Raw genomic sequence first — 22,212 nt, forward strand, 5'->3', positions numbered from 1 at the left:
GAGGGATGAAATCTGGAACTCAAAAACTTACAGAAAAAAAATGCTGAAAACTGTCTTTGCATTTAATTAAAAATAAATAACATTCAAAAATGGAGGAAAAAGCAAAAATAAATAAACATAATATAAGTTTAATGCCCAATTCACCTCTATTTAGCTGTTTGGATTAGCTCTTTCCTAGGTCAATGCTCTCTGCAGGAATAAGAGAACTGGGTTAATGTTCACATTATCCATATTTAACTGAGCTATCTTTCAGTGTTTCTAGGATCAGTTATTATTGTATCCCCTAGAATGATAACATTACAGCATGATTATATATACATATATTCACACACATGTATGTTTGTACATATATATATGTATATATATGTATATATGTATATATATATATATATATATATATATATATATATATATATATAAAATGTATATCTGATCAAAATAAACTGATCATCCTGCTGTGGCCCTCCTTAGCACAATGACCTAGCTGTGAAGTGTTTAACAAACATATTCTTATTTACAAGCTGAGTCCCCAGATTAGTGACTACTTACTCTAGTTCCAGGGGCGTAACTCTTTGAGACTGAAATCCTAAGACTGTTTTAATCATAAGCATCCACTGGTATCCTTCAAAGCATGTACTCAGAATCTCCAGTAGATTCAATTAGCTCATAGAAAACACACTTAATAAGATAATGTTAATAAGAATGGTTACTAACCCCTCAAAACCAAGAATGGGTACTGTATCTTTCAGAAATACATGCAGTGCATTTGGTAAAATTGAACTCAATGATAGAATACAGTAATAGAGAGACATAAAAATTATGCATGTGGCAAATACAATGCATGAAATGTTCTCCTGAGTGACTAGAGTCCTTTTTAGATCTACTCTTCTCTATAGGCTGAGATACTATTCTCTTTGGATATTGGTCATTGACTGCTGTTTCTTCCTCCTTTGGGTGGCTGTTTTAATGAATCTGTGTTTATCTGGAAGGATGGCCTGTATTTCTTATTGGAGAAATTATCTCCTACTTATTTAGTAACTCCCAGTAACTCACATTGGGAAGGGAGAGGAGAATGAAATTTATTCCTCTCTCCCTATAGGGATATCCTCCACATGCTTGCAATCTCTCATTCTTAAACTGCTAAATTTAGTCTAAGGTTTAGACATATGTAATATCTCACATTACAATAAATTTCTGAAGGGTGTACCTTTACTCCACGATGAAAACATAAAAATAACAACCCTGACCCTCCAGGAGCTGTTGTTATTGCTGTTTTCCTTTTAATATTTGGAAATTTAATGTACATGAATAAGCATGATACAAGATGGAACCACAGAAAATTTCATTGAGGATAAAAAGAAAAATTCCATGGAATAGATGGCACATATTGTAGGTCAGTAAAAAAATGAGAATAAAAGTCAGTGATTGGAAATAAAACTGCAAAAAAAGGTTAATTTGGATCCAGATTTTAAAAGGCTATAAATGTCAAGACAAGAAGTTTGAATTTTGTCCTAGAAGCAATGAGAAGACTGTTATGAATGCTTTTTGAGTAGAGGACTGACATGTTTTTGTGGGACTTGTACATGAAGTTCTTTATTTGGGCAGCTGTGTAAAGAATTTTTAGTGGATACTTTTTGGACTAACTCTGCAGAGGAATGAGGGTCTCTGCCCTGAAATGAATAAGAAACAAATGGAAGGAATATGAAATATATTTGATCCCTTGCAATGGTCTTTTATTCAAAAAAAAGATTCCTTATGTAAAAACAATTGTTTTGATTCTAAATTTGTTGATTATATTATATATCCTAATAATTATGAAACATTAAGATCATTCAAGAATCAAAATTTCAAATGATCCCAATTCCAATGAAGAGATGCACAATGAGGAGAGGTAGGTTCTGAAAAATCACAATATCATTGAATCAGATTTGTAAAGGAACTTAGAGATCCAACATCTGCAATTTAACAGCTGAGAAAATTTAGGTGCAGGGAGGAGAAGTGGCATACCAATAATCGTTTTTTTAATAAACTTCTGGAACTTAAAGACAGTTCTCCTTTTTTATAACCAGAAAAATTTATTGCATACTATGCTTCCTTTAGATGATAAAGAATGTGCAAGCTGAAAAAGGTGAAGAGGACAAATTGCTGAAGTTGGCATCTCTTTTGAGGAGACCACATATTCAGCAATGTTTTGAAATATTGGTTTATGAAGAAATGAAAAGGAGCAGAGGCAGGGCAGGGAGACCAGTCAGGAGACATACGCACAATTGTGTTATTTGATGATTGTGAAGGAGGTAGCAGTAGTGGTAAGAATATAGAACATAATATGATATAAGGTGATATTCTGGAAGTAGAATTAACAAAACTTGGACAAATACATGAATATGGGCAAGGAAAACGAAAAAGTCAGACAAGACCTGGAGTTTTCCAATCTGGGTAATATGCAGATAGAGCCCCAGGAATAATACTGTTCCCATAGTTCTTAAATAAATATGCTAACTGACTTTATAATAAAGACTCTCAGATAAATTAGGATGCAAAACAATTCCTCAGATTAATTTTGAGAATTATTTTTTTTTTAAATGGGGGAAAAAGTAGGCTCAGAAATAGAAATCTTAAAGTGTACAAAAGATGAACACTTCTCTATTAAAATTGTTATCATTCTTTAAAGACAAGAGGATTCATAACACAGTAGTTTCAGGGGGAGAACATAAATTAATATAGTTCTCTTCTTATAAGTACAAAATATAAGAACATTCTAGGAAATCAAAGTGTTTAATTTAAGATGACATTTTGCCTAATTATAAGGGGAAAAAAAAACACCATGGAAAGGCTACTGTTAATGAGACAACTTTTTTTCTCCTACTCTACTAACAGTGATATGTAATATTAACACACATATATGGAACTTTACAGCTTATAAAGCACTTTAAATGCAAAATTCTTATGTAAGGTTAAGGATAACTAAAAACCTCAGTTATCAGAGAAAAAACTTATATCTGTAATTTCATATAGGTTTTTATCTATTTATATGGGCAGTTAGGTATTTCAGTGATTAGAATACTAGACTTGGAATCAGGAGGATTCATCTTCCTGGGATCAAATCTGGTCACAGGTATTTAATATTCGTGTGACTCTAAGCAAGTCACTTAACCTGTTCACCTCAATTGCCTCATCTGGGAAATGAGTCAGAGAAAGAAATGGCAAACCATGCCAGTATCTCTGTCAAGAATACCCCAAATGTACCTAGCCATGTGGCCTCAGGCAAGCCACTTAACCATATTGCCTTGAAAAATCTAAAATAAAAAAAAAGAATACCCCCAAATGGATGGCTAGGTGCACAGTGGATGGAGCACCAGCCCTGGAGTCAGTAGTACCTGAGCTCAAATTTGGCCTCAGAAATTTAATAATTACCTAGCTGTTTGGTTTTAGGCAAACCACTTAACCCCATTGCCTTGCAAAAAATAGAAAAAAAAAAGAATACCCCAAATGGTATCAAGAAGAATCAGCCAAGACTGAAAAATATGACTGAGAAACATATTTATCTATCTAAACATACATTTATTTCAAATCATAGCATCACTGAAAGTTAAGGTAAATAATTATAATGATATTAATAAGAGTAACAATGTTTAATAATTGAATACTTGAAAGTATATGTGACTTCACTGATATAGACATTCGCACAATTGCCTCAACTTCTACATCCAATTAACTCTGAAAATTGAAGGTTAATTATAGAAAGTTCCCAAGCCATCCATTTCTTCATTCCCGTTTTTATTGGAAGACTTAAATACTTTCCTGACCCCATGAATCTCATTATTAGCAATTGCATCAGCATGCTAGGACACATCATTCTTGATACCGACTCATTAGTACCCTTGATGATTTCTACCTATCTGACTGAAGCAGAAGATAAAAATTCTTCTAAAGTTTATATTTAAAGAATGTTCTCACTCAGGGGAAAATTTAAATAAATAAATACATCCATCAATAAAATAAAGAAGGAAAAGATAAATGAATGTGGAATGAAGCTAAAAATTTATCTAGGAGAATAATACATTAAAAATTCTTAATTAAACACTAAGTTGGAAATCCTGAAAATCAAGAGAGTTTAATACACTTAAAAGCATGAAAACAATTGAAATAAAAAATAAAACTAGAAGCTGCTTTTATTTAAAATAAACAATAAATGAGATAAATCATTGGATAATCTAACTTTTAAAAATCAGAAGAAAATCAATCTACTAGCATAAAACTAAAAAGAGTGAATTTGCTACCAATGAAAAGAAAATTTAAACAATTATTTGAAGTTATTTGGCCCATCTTACAATCCAAGTGAAATGGAAAAAAATATTTACAAAAATATAAAATGAAAGATTAATAGAAGAGAAAATAGAACTCTTATACCAATTTAATTTACAGGTCATCAATGAACCTCCTAAGGAAAAAAACCTACATGATGAGATGGATTTATAAAGTTTTTTGACAAAAATGTAAAGAATAATAAATTTCAACCTTTTGGAAAAATAAGAAAAGAATTCCAACCCAATTCTTCCTATGACAAAAATATAGGCCTCATACCTAAACCAGAAAGGGAAAAAAACAGGTAAAGAAAACAACAAATTAATTTCCCTAAATGTATATTTTTGCAAAAATTTTAAATGAAATATTAGCAACTAGATTACATCAATATTTCAAAACAGCATACATTAGTATTAAATGAGATTTTATAAAAGCAATGAATGACTGTTTCAATATTAAGAAAGCAATAAGCACCATTGATCATATCAGTAAGAAAACAACAAAAATTATATGTTGCAAAAATGTATGTGGCAAACCCTCATATTTATGGTGCTTTCTTCAAATCCATAAGTTGCACTGATCTAATTTATCAACAAGCTTTATTAAAGAGAGAATTAACTAGAAACCTTTCCAATAAGATTGACTGAATCAAGAATGTCCTTTACCATCACCGTAATTCAATATTGAATTAGATACCTTAGATATAGAAATAAGAAAAGAAAAAATAAATTGAAGGAATTATTATAGAAAGGAGGAAATGAACCTATTTTACTATATACATGATATGACAGTATTCTTTTTTTTGAGGTTTTTTTTTGCAAGACCTAACTCCAGCTGCCCTATGACATTATTCTTTTAGAATACTAAAGAAACAAAAAAAACTAGTTAAAATAGTTAAATAGTTTGTCAAAATTCAAAATTTCAGGACATAAAATGAATCCCCACAAATGATCAGTATATATATATATATATATATATATATATATATATATATATATATATATATGTGTCTGTGTGTGTGTGTCTGTGTGTGTATCCAACAGAATTCAAAAGTAAGAGCTAGAAAGTGAAAGTGCATTAAAATTTATTTTAATAATATAAAATACTTCAGAATGTATCTACCTCTGGGGTGGCTAGGTGGTGCAGTAGATAAAGCACCGGCCCTGGAGTCAGGAGTACCTGAGTTAAAATCCAGCCTTAGACACTTAATAATTACCTAGCTGTGTGGCCTTGGGCAAGCCACCACTGCCTTTCAAAAAAAAAAACTAAAAATAAAAGAATATATATCTACCTCCAATAAAATCAGGGCTGAAACAAGGGTGCCCATAATCACCATTATTATTCAATATATAGCATTAGAAATTCTAGCAGTAGCAATAAGAGAAGAAAAAGAAATTGAAGGAATCAGAACTGATAATGAGGAAGCAAAACTTTAATTCTTTGCAGATGATATGATGAGAACTTAGAGAACCAGAGAAAAGGATCTAAAAAACTTGATGCAATTAACAAATTCAGGAAAGAAGCAGGATATGAAATAAACTCACATAAATTATCCGTATGCTTATATATGAACAGCAAAGCCCAAGAGCAAGAGATAGAAAGAGAAATTCCATTTGGACAATATTAATTACTTGGGAATCTATCTCCCAAGACAAACCCAGAAACGGTATCAGCACAATTATAAAGCACTCCTCACCCAAATTAAGTCAGATATAAATAAATGGAAAAGTATCAAATTCTCATGTTTGGGTTGAGCTAATAAAATGGCAATCCTATTCAAATTAAATTACTTATTCAGTACAATACTGATCAAACTACCAAATAACTACATTATTGAGCTTTTTAAGAATTGCAAGGGAATTGATGGAAAAAAAAATGAAAAGGAAGGTGGCCTAGCTCCACTAGATCTAAAAGTATACACCATCAAGCTGCAGTCATCAAAAATGCCTGGTATTATTTAAGAAATAGAATAATAGGGGTGGCTAGGTGGCACAGTGGATAGAGCACTGGCCTTGCAGTCAGGAGTACCTGAGTTCAAATTTGGACTCAGACACCTAATAAGTACCTAGCCACGTGGCTTTGGGAAAGCCACTTAACTCCATTGCCTTTCAAAAACTAAAAACAAAAAACAAAACAAAACAAAACAGAAATAGAGTAATGGATCAGTGGATTAGGACAGGTTCAAAAGAAACTTCAGTAAATGACTAGAGCAATTTATTATTTGACAAATCCAAAGATATCATTTTCTGGAATAAGAATTCGCTATGTGAAAAAAAATTGTTGGGAAAACTGGAAAATAGTGTGGTAAAAACTAGGCATAAATCAACATCTCACACCCTATAGCAAAATAAATTCAAAATGGGTAAAGGATCTGGACATAAAGAGCAATACCATAGATAAATTAATAGATCAAAAAATACTCTATCTCTCTGATCTATGGAAATAGGATAAATTTATGACCAAACAAGAATGATACCACAGTATAAATTGAAAAAATGAATGCTTTTGACTGTAATAAACTAAAAAAAGTTTTTCACTAATAAAATCAATTCTGTGAAAATTAGAAGCAAAGCAGGAATCTGGGAAAAATCTTCACAAGCGGGAGTTCTGATAAAAGTCTCATTTTTAAAATATGGAGAGAGCTGCAAAAAATGTTTAAGATCACAATTCATTCCCCAATTGATAAATGACCAAAGGATATGAACAGATACCTTTTAAATGAAGAAATTAAAGATATATATATAATCATATGAAAAAATATCTCACACCTATTAGATTAGCCAAGATGAGAAAAAGGGAAGATAATTAATGTTGGAGAGGTTGTGGGAGGATTGGGACAGAGATACATTGCTGTTGGAGTTGTGAACAGATCCAAACTTTCTGGAGAGCAATATGGAACTATGCCCAAAGAGCAATAAAACTGTTCATACTTTGATCCAGCAATTCCAATTCTAGGTCTATATCCAGAAGAAATAAAAAAATGAGAAAACTCCTACATATTCCAAAATATTCATAGCAGCTACAAAATAGTGGCAAAGAATTGGAAACTTGAGGGGATGAAGATCAATTGTAGAATGGCTAAACCAGTTATGGTACATGTATACTATTGTTCTATAAGACACCATAAATGTGTAGACTATAGAATCGTGAAATGACTTATGACATCTGATGGTGAGCAAAGAGAATAGCATCAAGAGAACAATGTACACATCAACATTATGAGATGAACAACCTGATGGAAGAAGCTCCTCCTGTCAGTCAGGAGAGCTAGAACAAGTGCATTGGACTATGTTAATCCCCATCCAGAGAAAGAAAAACAAAACAAAACACATACAAAAAACAACCCTTCCAAATCTGATGAACTTCATAACAATTATCTTTTAAGTATCTCTTTCCCTTAAATCTAATTCCTCATTCTAGAAATTAATTTGTAAACATTTTTATCAAAACATGTATGTAAAATCCTAACTTTACTGTTCCCTGTGAAAATATGCCTGTGCATATGGATGAAAATAAATCAATAAATTCAGTTTTAAAAAGAGAGAATATAACTACCAAGACAAACTCAGGAACTATATGAACACAATTCATTTCACACAAATGAAATCATATCTAAACATCCTCAAAATAATCAATAGTTTATGAATTGGTCAAACCAATAAAATTAAAAACTACAATTCTACCTAAATTAACTTACTATGCCAATTAAACTACAAAAAATATTTCATAGAGCTAGGAAAAATAATTTTAAAATAATGTGAAGAATAAAATATCAAGTTTATCAAGAGAAATAATGGGAAAAAAGTAAATGAATGTGATTTAACTTTTCCAGATCTTAAGTTGTATTATAAAGTGGCAATGATCAAGAGAATTTGCAACTGGCTAAAATATAGAGTTTGTGGATAAATGGAATTGAGTATGTTCACAAGACCTAGTAATCTATAGTCTGATGTAGTCTGATAATCCCAATGACCCAAATTTGGGAATAAGAACTGCTAGGATATTTGATAAAAGCAATGGAAATATCTCCATAGATCATAGCATCTTGGAAAACTGAAAACTTACAGGTCCCTAGAAGAACTGAAAAAAAAAGTGAAGAAAACCCCAACATGAATGACAGAGCCAGTTTCACAATTTGCTTTAGCAGAGAAAAAAAATAAATAAATTAAGTCATAGGCTTGGAATGTGAACAAGCAGAAAAACAAAATAAAACAAAGCAATACTCTGACCTGAGAAAGTTACTATGGTCATAAAGGTTATAAAAGCACATAATCAGGAAAAGTTCAAATGCCTGTAAAGATATGAATTACTCTTAGGGCATGAAGGAGCTTCAAAAGAATTTGAAAATCATTTTAAAATAGGAGAAGAATAAGTGGGAAGAGAAATGAGAGTAATACAAGATAATCGTGAACAAGGAGTAAGCTGTTTGTTAAAGTAGATGGAAAAAAATACTGAAGAAAATTACACATTAAAAACTAGACTAGGCCAAATGATAAGAGATACAAAATTCAAATGAAGAGAAAATTGCCTTAAAAAGCAGAACTGGTCAAATGGGAAAAAAAGTCGAACAAAAGTTCACTGAAAAAAATTCTTAATATGAAGAATTGGCAGAATGGAAAAGGAGGTTCAAAAGCTCACTGAAGAAATTAATTCCTTAAATATTCAAATTGAGCAAATACAAAAACCAAAAATTTACAAGAAATCAAGAACAATAAAACAAAGAAGACAATGTGAAATATCTCATTAAAAAACTGATATTAAAAATATATCCAGTAGAGATAATTTAAAAATTATTGAACATTTCTGAAAATTTTGATCAAAAAAAAGAAAAAAGACATAATCTTTCAAGAAATTATGAGGGAATCTATGCTTATATTCAGGAACTAGAGGGTAAAATAGAAATTGAAAGAATCCACTGATCATCTCCTGAAATAGATCCCAAAATCTAAACTCCCAGGGACATTATAGACAAATTACAGAGCTCCCAGGTCAAGGAAACACTCTTGCAAGCTGTCAGAAAGAAATAATTTGAATATAATGGTAGCACAGCCAGGATAACACTATATTTAGCATCTTCTATATTAAAGCATTGTAGGGTTGGGAATATGATAGTCTATAAGGCACAAGAGCTTAGATTACAGTCAAGAACTAATTATCCAGCAAAATTGAGCATGTTTTTTAATGGAAAAAATATAATCATTCAAAGAAATAGGGGACTTTCAAACTTTCCAGTGAAGCATAAAATGGTTTATAGGAAAGGGAAATCATAAAAAAACTTAATGGTGTTGAACATTTTATTTCTGCATGGGGAGATGATACCAATGACTCATTATCAGGCTAGTTTTTAGGAGTATGTATGGATCAAGGGCACAGGTGTGAGTTAAATATGAAAGGGTATTAAAGAAGTGAGAGGACAGAGTTAATATCCTTTGACTATTGATCAAAATATCAATGAATCAAGGACAAAATATCAATGAAATACTTGAAAAAATGAAATATCAACGAAATGCTGGAAAAAGGGAAAGTAGAGTGTAAAATAGGACAAATTACTTCATGTAAAAGAGGCAAGAAAAATCTTTTACTGTGAAATGGAAGAGGGGGGAATTGAGGGACAGTGAGGAACCCTTACCTTTCAGAGGGAATGACATACTTCCTCAAATGAGTATAGAAATGTATTTTACCAACTAATAATATCAATGCTGCCAAAATTAGAAGGAAAGCAGAAAGCTGGGAAACAATTTTAACAACTAGTAGTTCTGATATATGTCTCATTATTAAAATAAATAGAGAACTGGATCAAATTCTTATTATTGCAAGTCATTCCCCAATTGATAAATGGCCAAAGGATATGAACAGACAGTTTTCAAATGAAGAAATTAAAGCTATATATAATCTAATGGAAACATGCTCTAAATCAATATTGATTAGAGAATTCAAATTAAAACAAATCTGATGTATCACCTCGTATCTATCAGATTGACTAAGATAAGGAAAAGGGAAAATGATCAATGTTGGAGAGGTTATGAGAGGATTGCACATTAATGCATTGCTGGTGGAGTCATGAACTGATCCAACCAATCTGGAGAGCAATATGGAATTATGACCAAAGAGCAATAAAACTATTTATACCAGGCAGCTAGGTTGCATAGTGGGTAGAGCACCAGTCCTGGAATCAGGAGTATCTGAATTCAAATCTGGCCTCAGACACTTAATAATTACCTAGCCGTGTGGCCTTGAGCAAGCCATTTGCCTTCCAAAAAAAAAATAGCTATTCATACCCTTTGACTGAGCAGCTCCAATTCTTGGCCTATATTGAGAAGAAGGCATCAAAATAGGAAAAGTCCCAAATATTCCAAAATATTTATAGTAGCTCTTTTTGTAGTGGCAAAGAATTGGAAATTAAGGGGATGTCCATCAATTGTAGAATGGTTGAACAAGATATGGTACATGAATACTATGGAATACTATTATTGTGTATGGAACATTAAATGTTAGGATTCTAAAGAAGCATGGAATGCATCACAGGATCCGATGCTAAGTATAGGGAGCAGAACCACGGAACAATGTATAACGTTGTGAGATCATCAATCCTGACAGATATAGCTATTCTCAGCAGTTCAGAGAGCTAGAAAATGCTATTGGACCAACTAAGAAGAATGCTATCCCCATTCAGAGGGAAAAAAACAAAACAAAGCAAAATCCTTCAGAATCTTATGAATATTACATATACTTAAAAAAAGTATCTTTTATGTATTTTTCCCTTGATCCTAATTACTCATACTGAAAATCCCTAATCTATAAAAATGTTTGCCACATATCTGTGTATACAATATTAATTGACTTAAAATTGTTTTTACTTGCAAGCAGAGAAAAATGAATTAAATTAAATAAATGTTTAAAAACTGCTTGGAAAATTAGAAAACGATAATAGCAGAAACTAGGTATAGGTGAATATCTTTCACAGTATGCCAAGGTATAAGTTCAAATTGGGTCCTTAATTTAGACAAAAAAGTGATACCATAAAAAAATTAGAAGAACAACTTATAACTTTTCTGACTAAGGGGAGAAATTATGATTGGATAAGATATATCATTACAACATATAAAATTGGTGATTTTGATTATATCAAAATTTTACAAATCCAATGTAACAAAATTAGAATGAAAGCATAATTTTTACAGCAATTGTCTTTGATAAATTTTCAAAGGTACATAGTACTCATGAAATAAGAATCCATGTCATTTCCCAACTGATCAATAATCAAAGGATATTAATGGGCAATTAATGAAGAAATCAATTCTAAATATAGTCATATAATCACAAAATCTCTATTTGAGAAATTCAAGTTCAAAAAAAACTCTGAAAAAACATCTGAAGTATAACCTCACATCTGTAATAGAGATGGAAAATGACAATTGTTAAATGGAATGGGAGAATGGGAGAATAATGCACAGTTAGTGGATTTTTGGATTGATGCAATTATTCTGGAAACAAATTTTGAATTATGTAAAAAGAGCTGTATAAAACTGTACTAACTTCCTGACCAACAAAGACTTTACTAGGTCTGTATCCCAAAGAAATCAAACAAAGGAAAAAAGATCAAAGAAAAAAGAAAAATTGGAAATTTAATTAATATCCATCAACTGGGGAATGATCAAACAAATTATGGTATTTTATTTTGATTTATATTATTATGCTATAGAAAGAATGAGAAAGAGAAATATTTGCATGAGGTATTTTTTTTAAGTTTTTTGCAAGGCAAATGGGGTTAAGTGGCTTGTCCAAGGCCACACAGCTAGGTAATTATTAAGTGTTTGAGACCAGATTTGAACCGAGGTACTCCTGACTGGTGCTTTATCCACTGTGCCACCTAGCTGCCCCTGCATGAGTTTTTAACAAAGTGAAATAAGCAGAGCCAGGAAAACATTGCATACAATAAAAACAACATTATATGATAATCAATTCTGAATGACTGAGCTATTCAAAGCATTAGAAAGATCAAGACAATCATCAGTTGACCAAATAATCTTCTTAATGAAATTGTCTTCTCTTATCACTCTTTAACTCAAAACATTAATGACTTCCCTTTGTCTCTAATAATTAACCAGATCTCACAGATGTGGATCTATCCTCTAAGGGGTCCAGTGATAAAATTTCCACACCTTTATATCTTATGTATCTCTTTTTCATATACTCCCTCAAATCTTCCAGATGAGATCCCTCCACCATATGAAAGATTATATGTGTGTATTAATACAATGTATATAATGTGCATATGCATATTGTGTATAAATACAGATATAACCACACACTGAAAATATAAATGAAATACTTGAATGATTTATTGTTTTTCCTTTGCAGTTTCTACATCAGAAGAATTAAATTCTCATACCATTGGTCTTTGTAGGCCTGAACCAAATTTAGCAAGATAGATACAAATACAATAGAACAGAGATAATATTAATATGGGGTTTTCTTAGCCAATATGTGGCTTTCAAGTATCCTTCTGTATGGATTAGTTGCCACCATTTTTATTTGAGTTTGACACCACTTCTTCACATGACTTACTTATCTCCTTCTCTGCTCATATATCTGTGCTGATATCCTTTATATTGTTCCTTCTATATTTCTCCTATATGTTGAAGCCTTTTTCTATATAAAATGTGCTTCTCAGTTTTCCTTTAGGTAAACCTACAATTTAAGTCTTCAGAGTCTTATAACATTCCAAAGTTTGTTGTCATTGAAGGAATATTGATGCTAAAAAAAGATAGGCTTTTGACTTATGGAGAAACCCTTGAGAAATTTTCCACAGATAAATCAAGCCCTTCTCTTCTTCAAATCCTAATTCAGTTTTTTGTCCATTCACTTGCTGTTGTACTTACACACACACACACACACACACACACGCACACACACATACTCATGTGCACACACACACACATATGCACAAGTACATACACACACAGCCATTCACACATGCAAATACAAATGAATTTTCCCTGTTTCTGGGTATACAACTGAAAAATATTATGAATAGCAGACATTGCTTAGTGAATTAGAATTTCTTATTTGAATGTTTTGGCAGAAATCTTTTAAGTGTTATGGCACTATTCATCTTCCTCTTTCAGTGCTATTACTGCTGTTTTATGCTGATTTATTTTAAGAATCATGTTTTTTTTTTCCTTTAAAGCTCCTTATAAGATGGAATTCTATATGTTACAATGAAAAATCTGTAGAACTTGTAATCAGATGACTTTGGTTGGCACCCTATTCATACTCCTGACTAGCTATATGAATCCATATAAATCATCCAACTTCTCAGCATCTTACCTTCCTTATCTCTAAAAAACTACTATATATAAAATATCTTGTTGCTCTAATTACATTATTTTTTGAGGGGGAGATTTAATTTAATTCCTAATTTATGCCTTATCTAATATATAGGCCTACTTGATCATTGGTTTTTTTTAGGTTTTTTTTTTTTTTGCAAGGCAAATGGGGTTATGTGGCTTGCCCAAGGCCACACAGCTAGGTAGTTATTAAGTGTCTGAGGCCAGATTTGAACTCAGGTACTCCTGAGTTCAGGGCCCATGCTCTATCCACTGCGCCATCTAGCCACCCTACCCCTTCATCAGTGTTTACATAATTCTTTTATCTCTCTCTCTCATTAATTTCTTAGCTGTGAAAATGGAAATAAAGCAAACTATTTATATGCTCCTCTGACAGTTGCTTCAAAAATTCTGCTTAAGTGTTTGATGATGATGATGTCAAATTGACTTAAGCCAACTTTTTTGACTCTATAGAGAAAGTAAAAGCTAGTCTGTTGAATCTTACTGTACCTTTAGTGTTGATGTGCCCTTATGATTTGGCATTTTAAAGGAGAACACTACCAAATCAGTATGCAAATTCCCAGGCTGGTATAGGGATGCCAATGCATTAATCATCACCTGGCTCCCATTAAAAGAAGAGGGATTTGGTGTGACTCCCTCATGACTTTTTAGGATATTCATTGTATAAACTTACCATGACATTAGGAAGAGCAATTTTCAAATTCTCTAATCCATCCAAGTAAACTAACTGATACTGAGAAAATAAGAAAGCATATTTACAAAATGAGCCCATCAAGCCCAGCTGTGTGGGCAATGGAATATATATTTCAAATGATTATCTCACCTTTGGCTCTCATTTCAGTATGTACTATATTTCCTCTGATTTTGTTTGCTTCTTCAAGACATAATAGTGTCACACTCCAGTCCAAAATTTTCTATACAGAAGGCTAAATGGCATCCAGGGAATACTATGTTGGGGTCCACCAGAGAGGAAGATTCTGTCAAGAAAAATTTAAAGATCCTGACTGTCAGGAAGCTTATTGAATTGAAGAGAGACTGGCAATCACTCAATAGAGCAGGATTAAGGAGAGGAATAGAAGGGGAAAAAAACAAATATGTCTCTAGGTCACCTTTTCAAACTAACCACACATCCCTCTTTATAGACTCCCTTCTCAGATTCTTAAGATAACTCCCTGCAGTAATTTTGGTTATTATTGCTACTTCCTCAATGAAACCCTTGTTCTCCAAGAGTTGGAGAGTTCTTCCATAGGTGAGTCCTGGGAAAAATAGTTTTTCCCACTACAGTTCATGTTTGTTAAAAACTAAGTCAGAGTGTACAAATTTCAGAATGTGTTATGTAGCTTTGCATTTTTATATTTCAGCATTGCTACAGTTAATTAAAGATGTTTTTGCTTGACCCTGGCAAGTTATGTGGGTTTCCTGAACATCCAAACACAAATACCACAATAAGTCTCATACTTTCATATTATTTAATGAAATTGTTACAAATGAATGGGGACAAAACTAAGATTAATTATTCTTTGTTTGTTTTTGCTTTGATCAAATGGTGTCTCCAAATTTTTGGAGTAAATAAAGTTAGATTTGATTTTGCCAGCTAAATTAAATTTGAATGTAGAATGTATAAGTAAGCATAATGTTAATAAAGTTGTGAAAGTAATTTTCAGCCAGGAGGTGATATGGAATGCTAGGATAAAGGGGCAGTTTCTGTTGTTCTATTATTTCTAATTTTATAGTCATTGAGTAGAAGGTATAAAAACTCTAAAGTAAGCTAGCTAGATCCTGCTTATATGGACTCAGGAGAGCCAACTGTTAAATTTTTCCATAAGAGCATTTACACACTGGAAATAAGCAAATTCCAGCCAAGATGGAGGAGAGAAGCCAAACACTGTTTTAAGCTCTCCTGACTTTCCTTTAGAATCCTCATGAATCAAGCCTCTTAACAGATTTTGAATCCATAGAATCCCCAGAAGAATTGAGGGTAACAACTTCCAGCAATGTATGACACAGCGGACCATGGGCAAAAGGCAGAGACCTGTTTAGGGACACTGGGGTGAGGTCAGGAACTAACCTGAAAATACTGATGGAAACATTTACCCTTAGGCTACAAATATGTGGAGAAAGCTTTTAGTATTTGTAGTCTAAGGACAAAGACCAGATTGTATGATCCTACCCCAGGCATAGGGAGCAGGACACTGGGACCAACAACACAGACAAACCAGAGAAAACTTCTGTCATTCCTTATTGGCTGGCCCACTGAAGAGTTCCCTGGAGTTCCTAAACCCAGTGAGCAAGTTCTTTAGGAATCTCATCACCTAAGGTCTGAAAACTAGCCCCTCTCCCAACACAAGACCCTAGGGAAAAGATCCAAAGTAAACAAAGACCAGCATAAAGCCAGATCCACTGAATGTTACCTTGGAGATGAGCTTACTAGCATAAAAAAGGTTGGAACTTTAGAGGAGAATTTGCCAGCCCAGAAAGATATGTTGTATGAAATCAGAAAAGAGTTTAAAAATCAAATGAAAAATTGGGAAAAGAAATGAAAGAGAAAATTCACATCTTGCAACAAGAAATCAAATCCTTTGAAAGTACAATTGGACAAGTGCAAAAAGAAGGTAATTCTCTCAGAAACAAAATTGGACAAATGGAAAAAGACAACAAAATCTTCAAAAAGAAAACTAACCAACTGGAAAAGCAAATACAAAAAGCAAATTAAGAACTCTTCTCTAAAAATCTATGGAAACTAATGACTTCAGGAAACACCACGAACCTGTTAAAAAAATCAATAAAAAGGAAAAAAAATAGAAGAAAATGTAAAATCCCTTACTGACAAAAAAACTGATCTGGAATATAGATCCAAGAGATTTAATTTAAGGAACATAGGACTACTTGAAAAGCTTGATGAAAAAAAAGCCTTAATTTCAGAATATAGTGAAGGAGAATTGCTCTGGGATCCTACAACCAGAGGGCAAAAAATTCATCAAAAGAATGCATCAATCGCTTCATGAAAGTGATCCCCAAAGGAAAAACAAAGAATATTGTGGCCAAACTCCAGAATTAAGAGATCAAAGGGAAAATTTTACAAGAGCCAGAAAGAAACAATTCAAAACAAAAAAAAAGATAAAAAGAAAAATAATCAAATACCAAGTTTCCACAATCAGGATTACACAGGCCCTGATTGCATCCACATTAAGGGTTTGAAGGGTATGGATTATAATAGTCTGGAGATCCAGGGAAGATTACAGCTTAGAATACACTATCCAACAAAAGTGAGCCTTCCCTTTTAATGAGATTGGAGACTTGCAATCTTTCCTGATGAAAAGAGCAGAGCTAAACAGAAAATTTGGTCTTTTACATAAAAGGTACCTTTACATGAAAAAGTAAACAGGGGAAAAGAAAAAGAAAACTTACACAATAAGATAAATTTTGTTATATCTAGAAAGAAAAGTCATAAAACTCTTGAGGACTGTTACTCTATAAGAGAGTATATACTTAGCCAGAAGGAATGTATACTCATGATGTGTCCATGATTTTAATGGAACAATTTAAAAATATTGTTTTGTTAAAGAGATAGGAGGGAAGGAGAAATTTAATGGGGAAAATTACAATGCATGGAGGGTTGCAAAGTACCTCTTGCAAAAGAAGGAAAGAGATGAGAAACTCCTAAATCATACTAACATCATTTAATATTACTGCCCTTCCTTTTCAGACAATGATGCAGTAAAAATCAGATATAATAAAGGGCCATCGAGAGACAAAACAAAAACTACTTAGAAACTAAATAAAGTAATTTTAAGGAAGGAGTGGATGAAATGACAAATCATAGAAAGAATTAATGATTTCATCCAAGACAATGTTGATAACAAGAAACATAAAAATCCATGAATTGAGCATGCAACTAAATAAGTTAGATAAAGAAGTTAAAAATTACAAATTAAATATAAAATTACAAATTCTGAAATTTAAAGGTGAAATTAGTAAAATCAAAAGCAAGAAAAGTATAGGATTGTAAGTGAAACTGAGTTGATTTAATGAAAAACCCAATAAAATCGGGGTGGCTAGGAGTGGATAGAGCACTAACCCCAGAGTCAGGAGTACCTGAGTTCAAGTCCAGCCTCAGACACTTAATAATTATCTAGCTGTGTGACCTTGGGCAAGTCACTTAACCCCATCTGCTTTGCAAAAACCTAGCCACCCCTAAAAATAAAAAATAAAAAAAATAAAAAACCCAGACAAGCCTTTAGTAATTTGATTTAAAAAATAAAGAAGAAAACCAAATTTCTAGTATCAAAAATGCAAAAGGTAGGGGCGGCTAGGTGGTGCAGTGGATAGAGCGCTGGCCCTGGAGTCAGGAGTACCTGAGTTCAAATCCAGCCACAGACACTTACTGATTACCTAGCTTTGCAGCCTTGGGCAAGCCACTTAACCCCATTGCCTTACAAATAAACCTTAAAAAAGGAAAAAAAGGTGTATTCACCACCAATAAGGAGGAAATTAAAGTAATAATTTGGAACTATTTTGCCCAACTGTATACCTTTGATATTCCAAGCGAAATGTATGAATATTTACAAAATATATATTTGCCCACATTAAAAGAAAAGGAAATTACATATCTAAAAATCTCTATTTCAGCAAAAGAAGTCAACACCCATCAATGAACTCCCTAAAAAAATCTACAAGGTCAGATGGATTCACAAGTGGATTCTATCATTCAAAAAAAATTGTTTCTAACTCTATATGAACTATTTGAAAAAATAAGTGAAGATAGAACTCTCCCTAATTTCTTCTGCAACATCAATATAGTGCTGATGATACCTAAAGTAGGAAAGGTCAAAACAGAGAAAAAAAATTATAGACTAATTTCTGTAATGGATAGAGATACAAAAATTTAAAATAAATTATTGGCAAAGTGATTAAAGTAAGTTATTATTACTAAGATAATACATTATGACCAAGAATAATTTATTCTAAGAATGCTGTGTTGGTTCAATATTAGGAAAACTGTCAGCCTAATTGACTATATCAATCACAAACCTTACAGAAATCACATGATTATCTCAATGGATGCTGAAAAATATGTTAACAAAAGACAGCACCCATTCCTTCTGTTTTTGGAGCAGCATATTTTTTTTATCCATATGTAAATGTATCTTGTTAAATTTCACAATTTCCTTCCATCCTCCCTTCTTACCCACTTTGTCTCAGCAATGAATTGTCAAATTAGTGTGATACATACATGTTTTTGACAAACATGTTTAGGGAAAGAGATACATAAGAGACAATTTTTATAAAGTGTTCATCAGATTCAAAGGATTTTTTGTTTTCTTTATTTTGTTTTTCTTCAAATATACGTGGATAACATTGTCCATAGTCAGTCTAATATAATTGTCTTATCTCTCTATCTGTTTCTATCCAAATTTAACATCTCATAATGTTGTTAATGTGTTCATTTTTCTCTAGTTTCTGCTCCTTTTGCTCAGCATCAGATCCTGTAACTCATTCCATGCTTTTCTAGATTACAACTATTAATGATTTCTCATGGAACAACAATACTCCATAATATTCATATGCCATAACTTTTTAGCCATTCTCCAATTAGTGAGCATCCCCCTCAATTTCCAATTCTTTGCAAATACAAAAAGAGCTGATATGAAAATTATGGAACATGTAGGATTTTCCCATTATTTATAATTTCTTCTGGATATAGGCCTACAATTGGAATTGCTGAATCAAAGAGGATGATCATTTTATTGTTCTTTGAGCATAATTCCATATTTCTCTCCAGAATGGTTGGATTCATTCACAACTCCACCAGCAATGCAATGCATAAATATCCCAATCCTTCCACAACCTCACCAACATTGATCATTATCCCTTTTTCTCATCAAACTGATTGGTGTGAAGTCATAAGTCCTAGTGGGTTTAATTTGAATTTCTCTAATCAATGATGATTTTATGTAATACATATATATATATATATATATATATATCCTTAATTTTTTCATATGAAAACTATCTATTCATATTCTTTTACCATTTATCAATTGGGAATGACTTGTAACCTTATAATTTTGATGTAATTTTCTTTCAATTTTAGAAATTATACCTTTATCAGAACTCCTAGTTATGAAGATTGTTTCCCAGCTTTTTGCCTTCCTTCTAATTTTGGTATCATTGATTTTATTAGTGCAAAACTTTTTCAGCTTAATATAGTTAAAACTATTCATTTTACAGTTTATAATGTTTTATAATTCTTGTTTGGTCATAAATTTCTCACCCTTTCCTACTGAAAGCATGAGAGAGCACAAAGATAATGGGATTGTTCCTTAAAATGATAAGCAATATGTATCTGAAGTTATCAATAGGCATTATATGCAATGGGGATGAGCTAGTATCATTCCCAATAAGATCAGGGGTGAAACAAAGATGCCCATCATCATCAATACTATTCATTGTTGCATTAAAAATATTACTTTTAGCAATAAGAGAAGAAAAAGACATTGAAGGAATTAGAATTAGGAAGAAGGAACAAAACTCTCAGTCTTTGCAAATGATATGATAGTGCACCTAGAGAATCCTAAAAGAATCATCCAAAAAGTTACTGGAAACAATTAGCAGCTTCTGCAAAATCAAGGATACAAAATAAACCCACATAAATCTTCAGCATTTATATATATATATATATATATATATATATATATATATATATATATATATATATATTACTAAAGAGATACAGCAGGAACATATAAAAAGAGAAATCCCATTTAATAATTTCAGACAATATAAAGTACTTGGAAGTCCACCTGCCAAGGTAAATTCAGAAACTCTATGAAAATAACTTTAGAAAACTTTTCTTAGAAATCACATCAGGTCTAAATACCTTGACAAATATTAATTGTTCATGAAAAGGATGAGCTAATATTATAAAAGTGGCACATCTACCTAAATTACTTATTTATGCCATACTTATCAAACTTCCAAAAAAATTTTTTAGTGAGCTAGAAAAAAAATAGTATCTAAATACATATGAAGAAACAGAAAAAGTCAAGAATATCAAGGGAATTGAAAAAAATGCAAAAGAAGGGGGCCTAAATATATGAGATCTAAAATTATATTATAAAGCATCAGGCATCAACACTGTCTAGTACTAGCTATGAAATAGAGTGGTGGATCAGTAGATTAAGTACAAAAGAAAAAGGAAGAAATGATTATGCTTATCTACTATTTGATCAATCCAAGGAGTTTAATTTCTGGGATAAGAACTTACTCTTCAACCCAAACTACTTGGAAAACTAGATGATAATATGATGGAAACTAGAATTAGGCATCTCATACCCAAAACCAAGATATGTGCAGGATTTGGTCATGAAAGACATTATTATAAGCAAATCAAAAGGACAAGAATAGCTTTCCCGTCAGATCTACGGATAGGTAAGCAGTTTATGATCAAAGGAGAGATAGAGAACATTATAAAAAATAAACTGAATAATTTTGATTACATAAAATTAAAACATTTTTGCACAAACAAAATGACTACAACCAGGAACAAAAGCAATGTGATAAATTGGGAAACAATTTTTACAGCTAGTATTTCTGACAAAGAAAGCATTTCTAAAATATATAGAGAAGGAGAGATAGAACCCACAGAGGGATTCAGTGAGGCAGTTCTCATACTCAAGGTAACCTGGAAAAGAGCAGAAAGGTTCTGCTCCCTGGGGTTCCAGGGACGGCCCACCAGAGGGGTGGCCCCACCAGAGTGAAAGAACTTCAGCCTCCCGGAGCCAGTCCCAGGGCACTGGGAGCCACTGCTCACAGTAGTGGGGGAGTTTCCTGAGCTACACCCTGGGGAGCAGCAGGCACAAATTGGAGGAACAGTGGGGGGACCTCTGCCAGAGTGAGCACATGAAGCCCAGACCCCAGGGCACACATCCAGCATCATGGCAAAGGCAGTCCAGATCCAAGAAACAGAAGCAGGTGAGCCAGTAAGCAGGAGGCCCTAGGACAAGAGCTCTCTGAGCCTAGGTAGGGGAGTGAAGAGACACTGCCGAGCTTTGTTCTGGGAACAGGACTCTGGGGTTCTGACCACATTCAGATCCCGATCACAGTCTAGCCCCCCCATTAGAACAGCAGGCCCCCCAACATCATCCCTGTGACAGAGGAGGGCGCTTATGGTCATTCACAGAATAGGAGGGAGAACAGAGCCTCACACACTGAGATCCTTGTGGGAGTGTCTCAAAAGCTCAGGAAGCACCCCCAAAACAGGCTTAGGCTGGGAAAATGAACAAGCAGAGAACCAAGAGGAACATCATTGAGAAATATTTTGCCTGTGAGCCCAAAAAGGATCAAAACACTTAGTCTAAAAATGAGGCAGCACAAGCTGCTGCATCTAAAGACTCCAAGAAAAACGGAAATTGGGCTCAGCCTATGACAGAGCTCAAAAAAGACTTTGAAAATTAATTGAGGGAGTTAGAAGAAAAACTGGGAAAAGAAAGGACAGAGATGCAGGAAAAGCATGAAAATGAAGTCAGCAGCTTAGTCAAGGAAATCCAAAAAAGGG

Source organism: Macrotis lagotis, chromosome 7 (assembly GCF_037893015.1).
Source record: "Macrotis lagotis isolate mMagLag1 chromosome 7, bilby.v1.9.chrom.fasta, whole genome shotgun sequence".
In the NCBI taxonomy this organism is placed as follows: domain Eukaryota; kingdom Metazoa; phylum Chordata; class Mammalia; order Peramelemorphia; family Peramelidae; genus Macrotis; species Macrotis lagotis.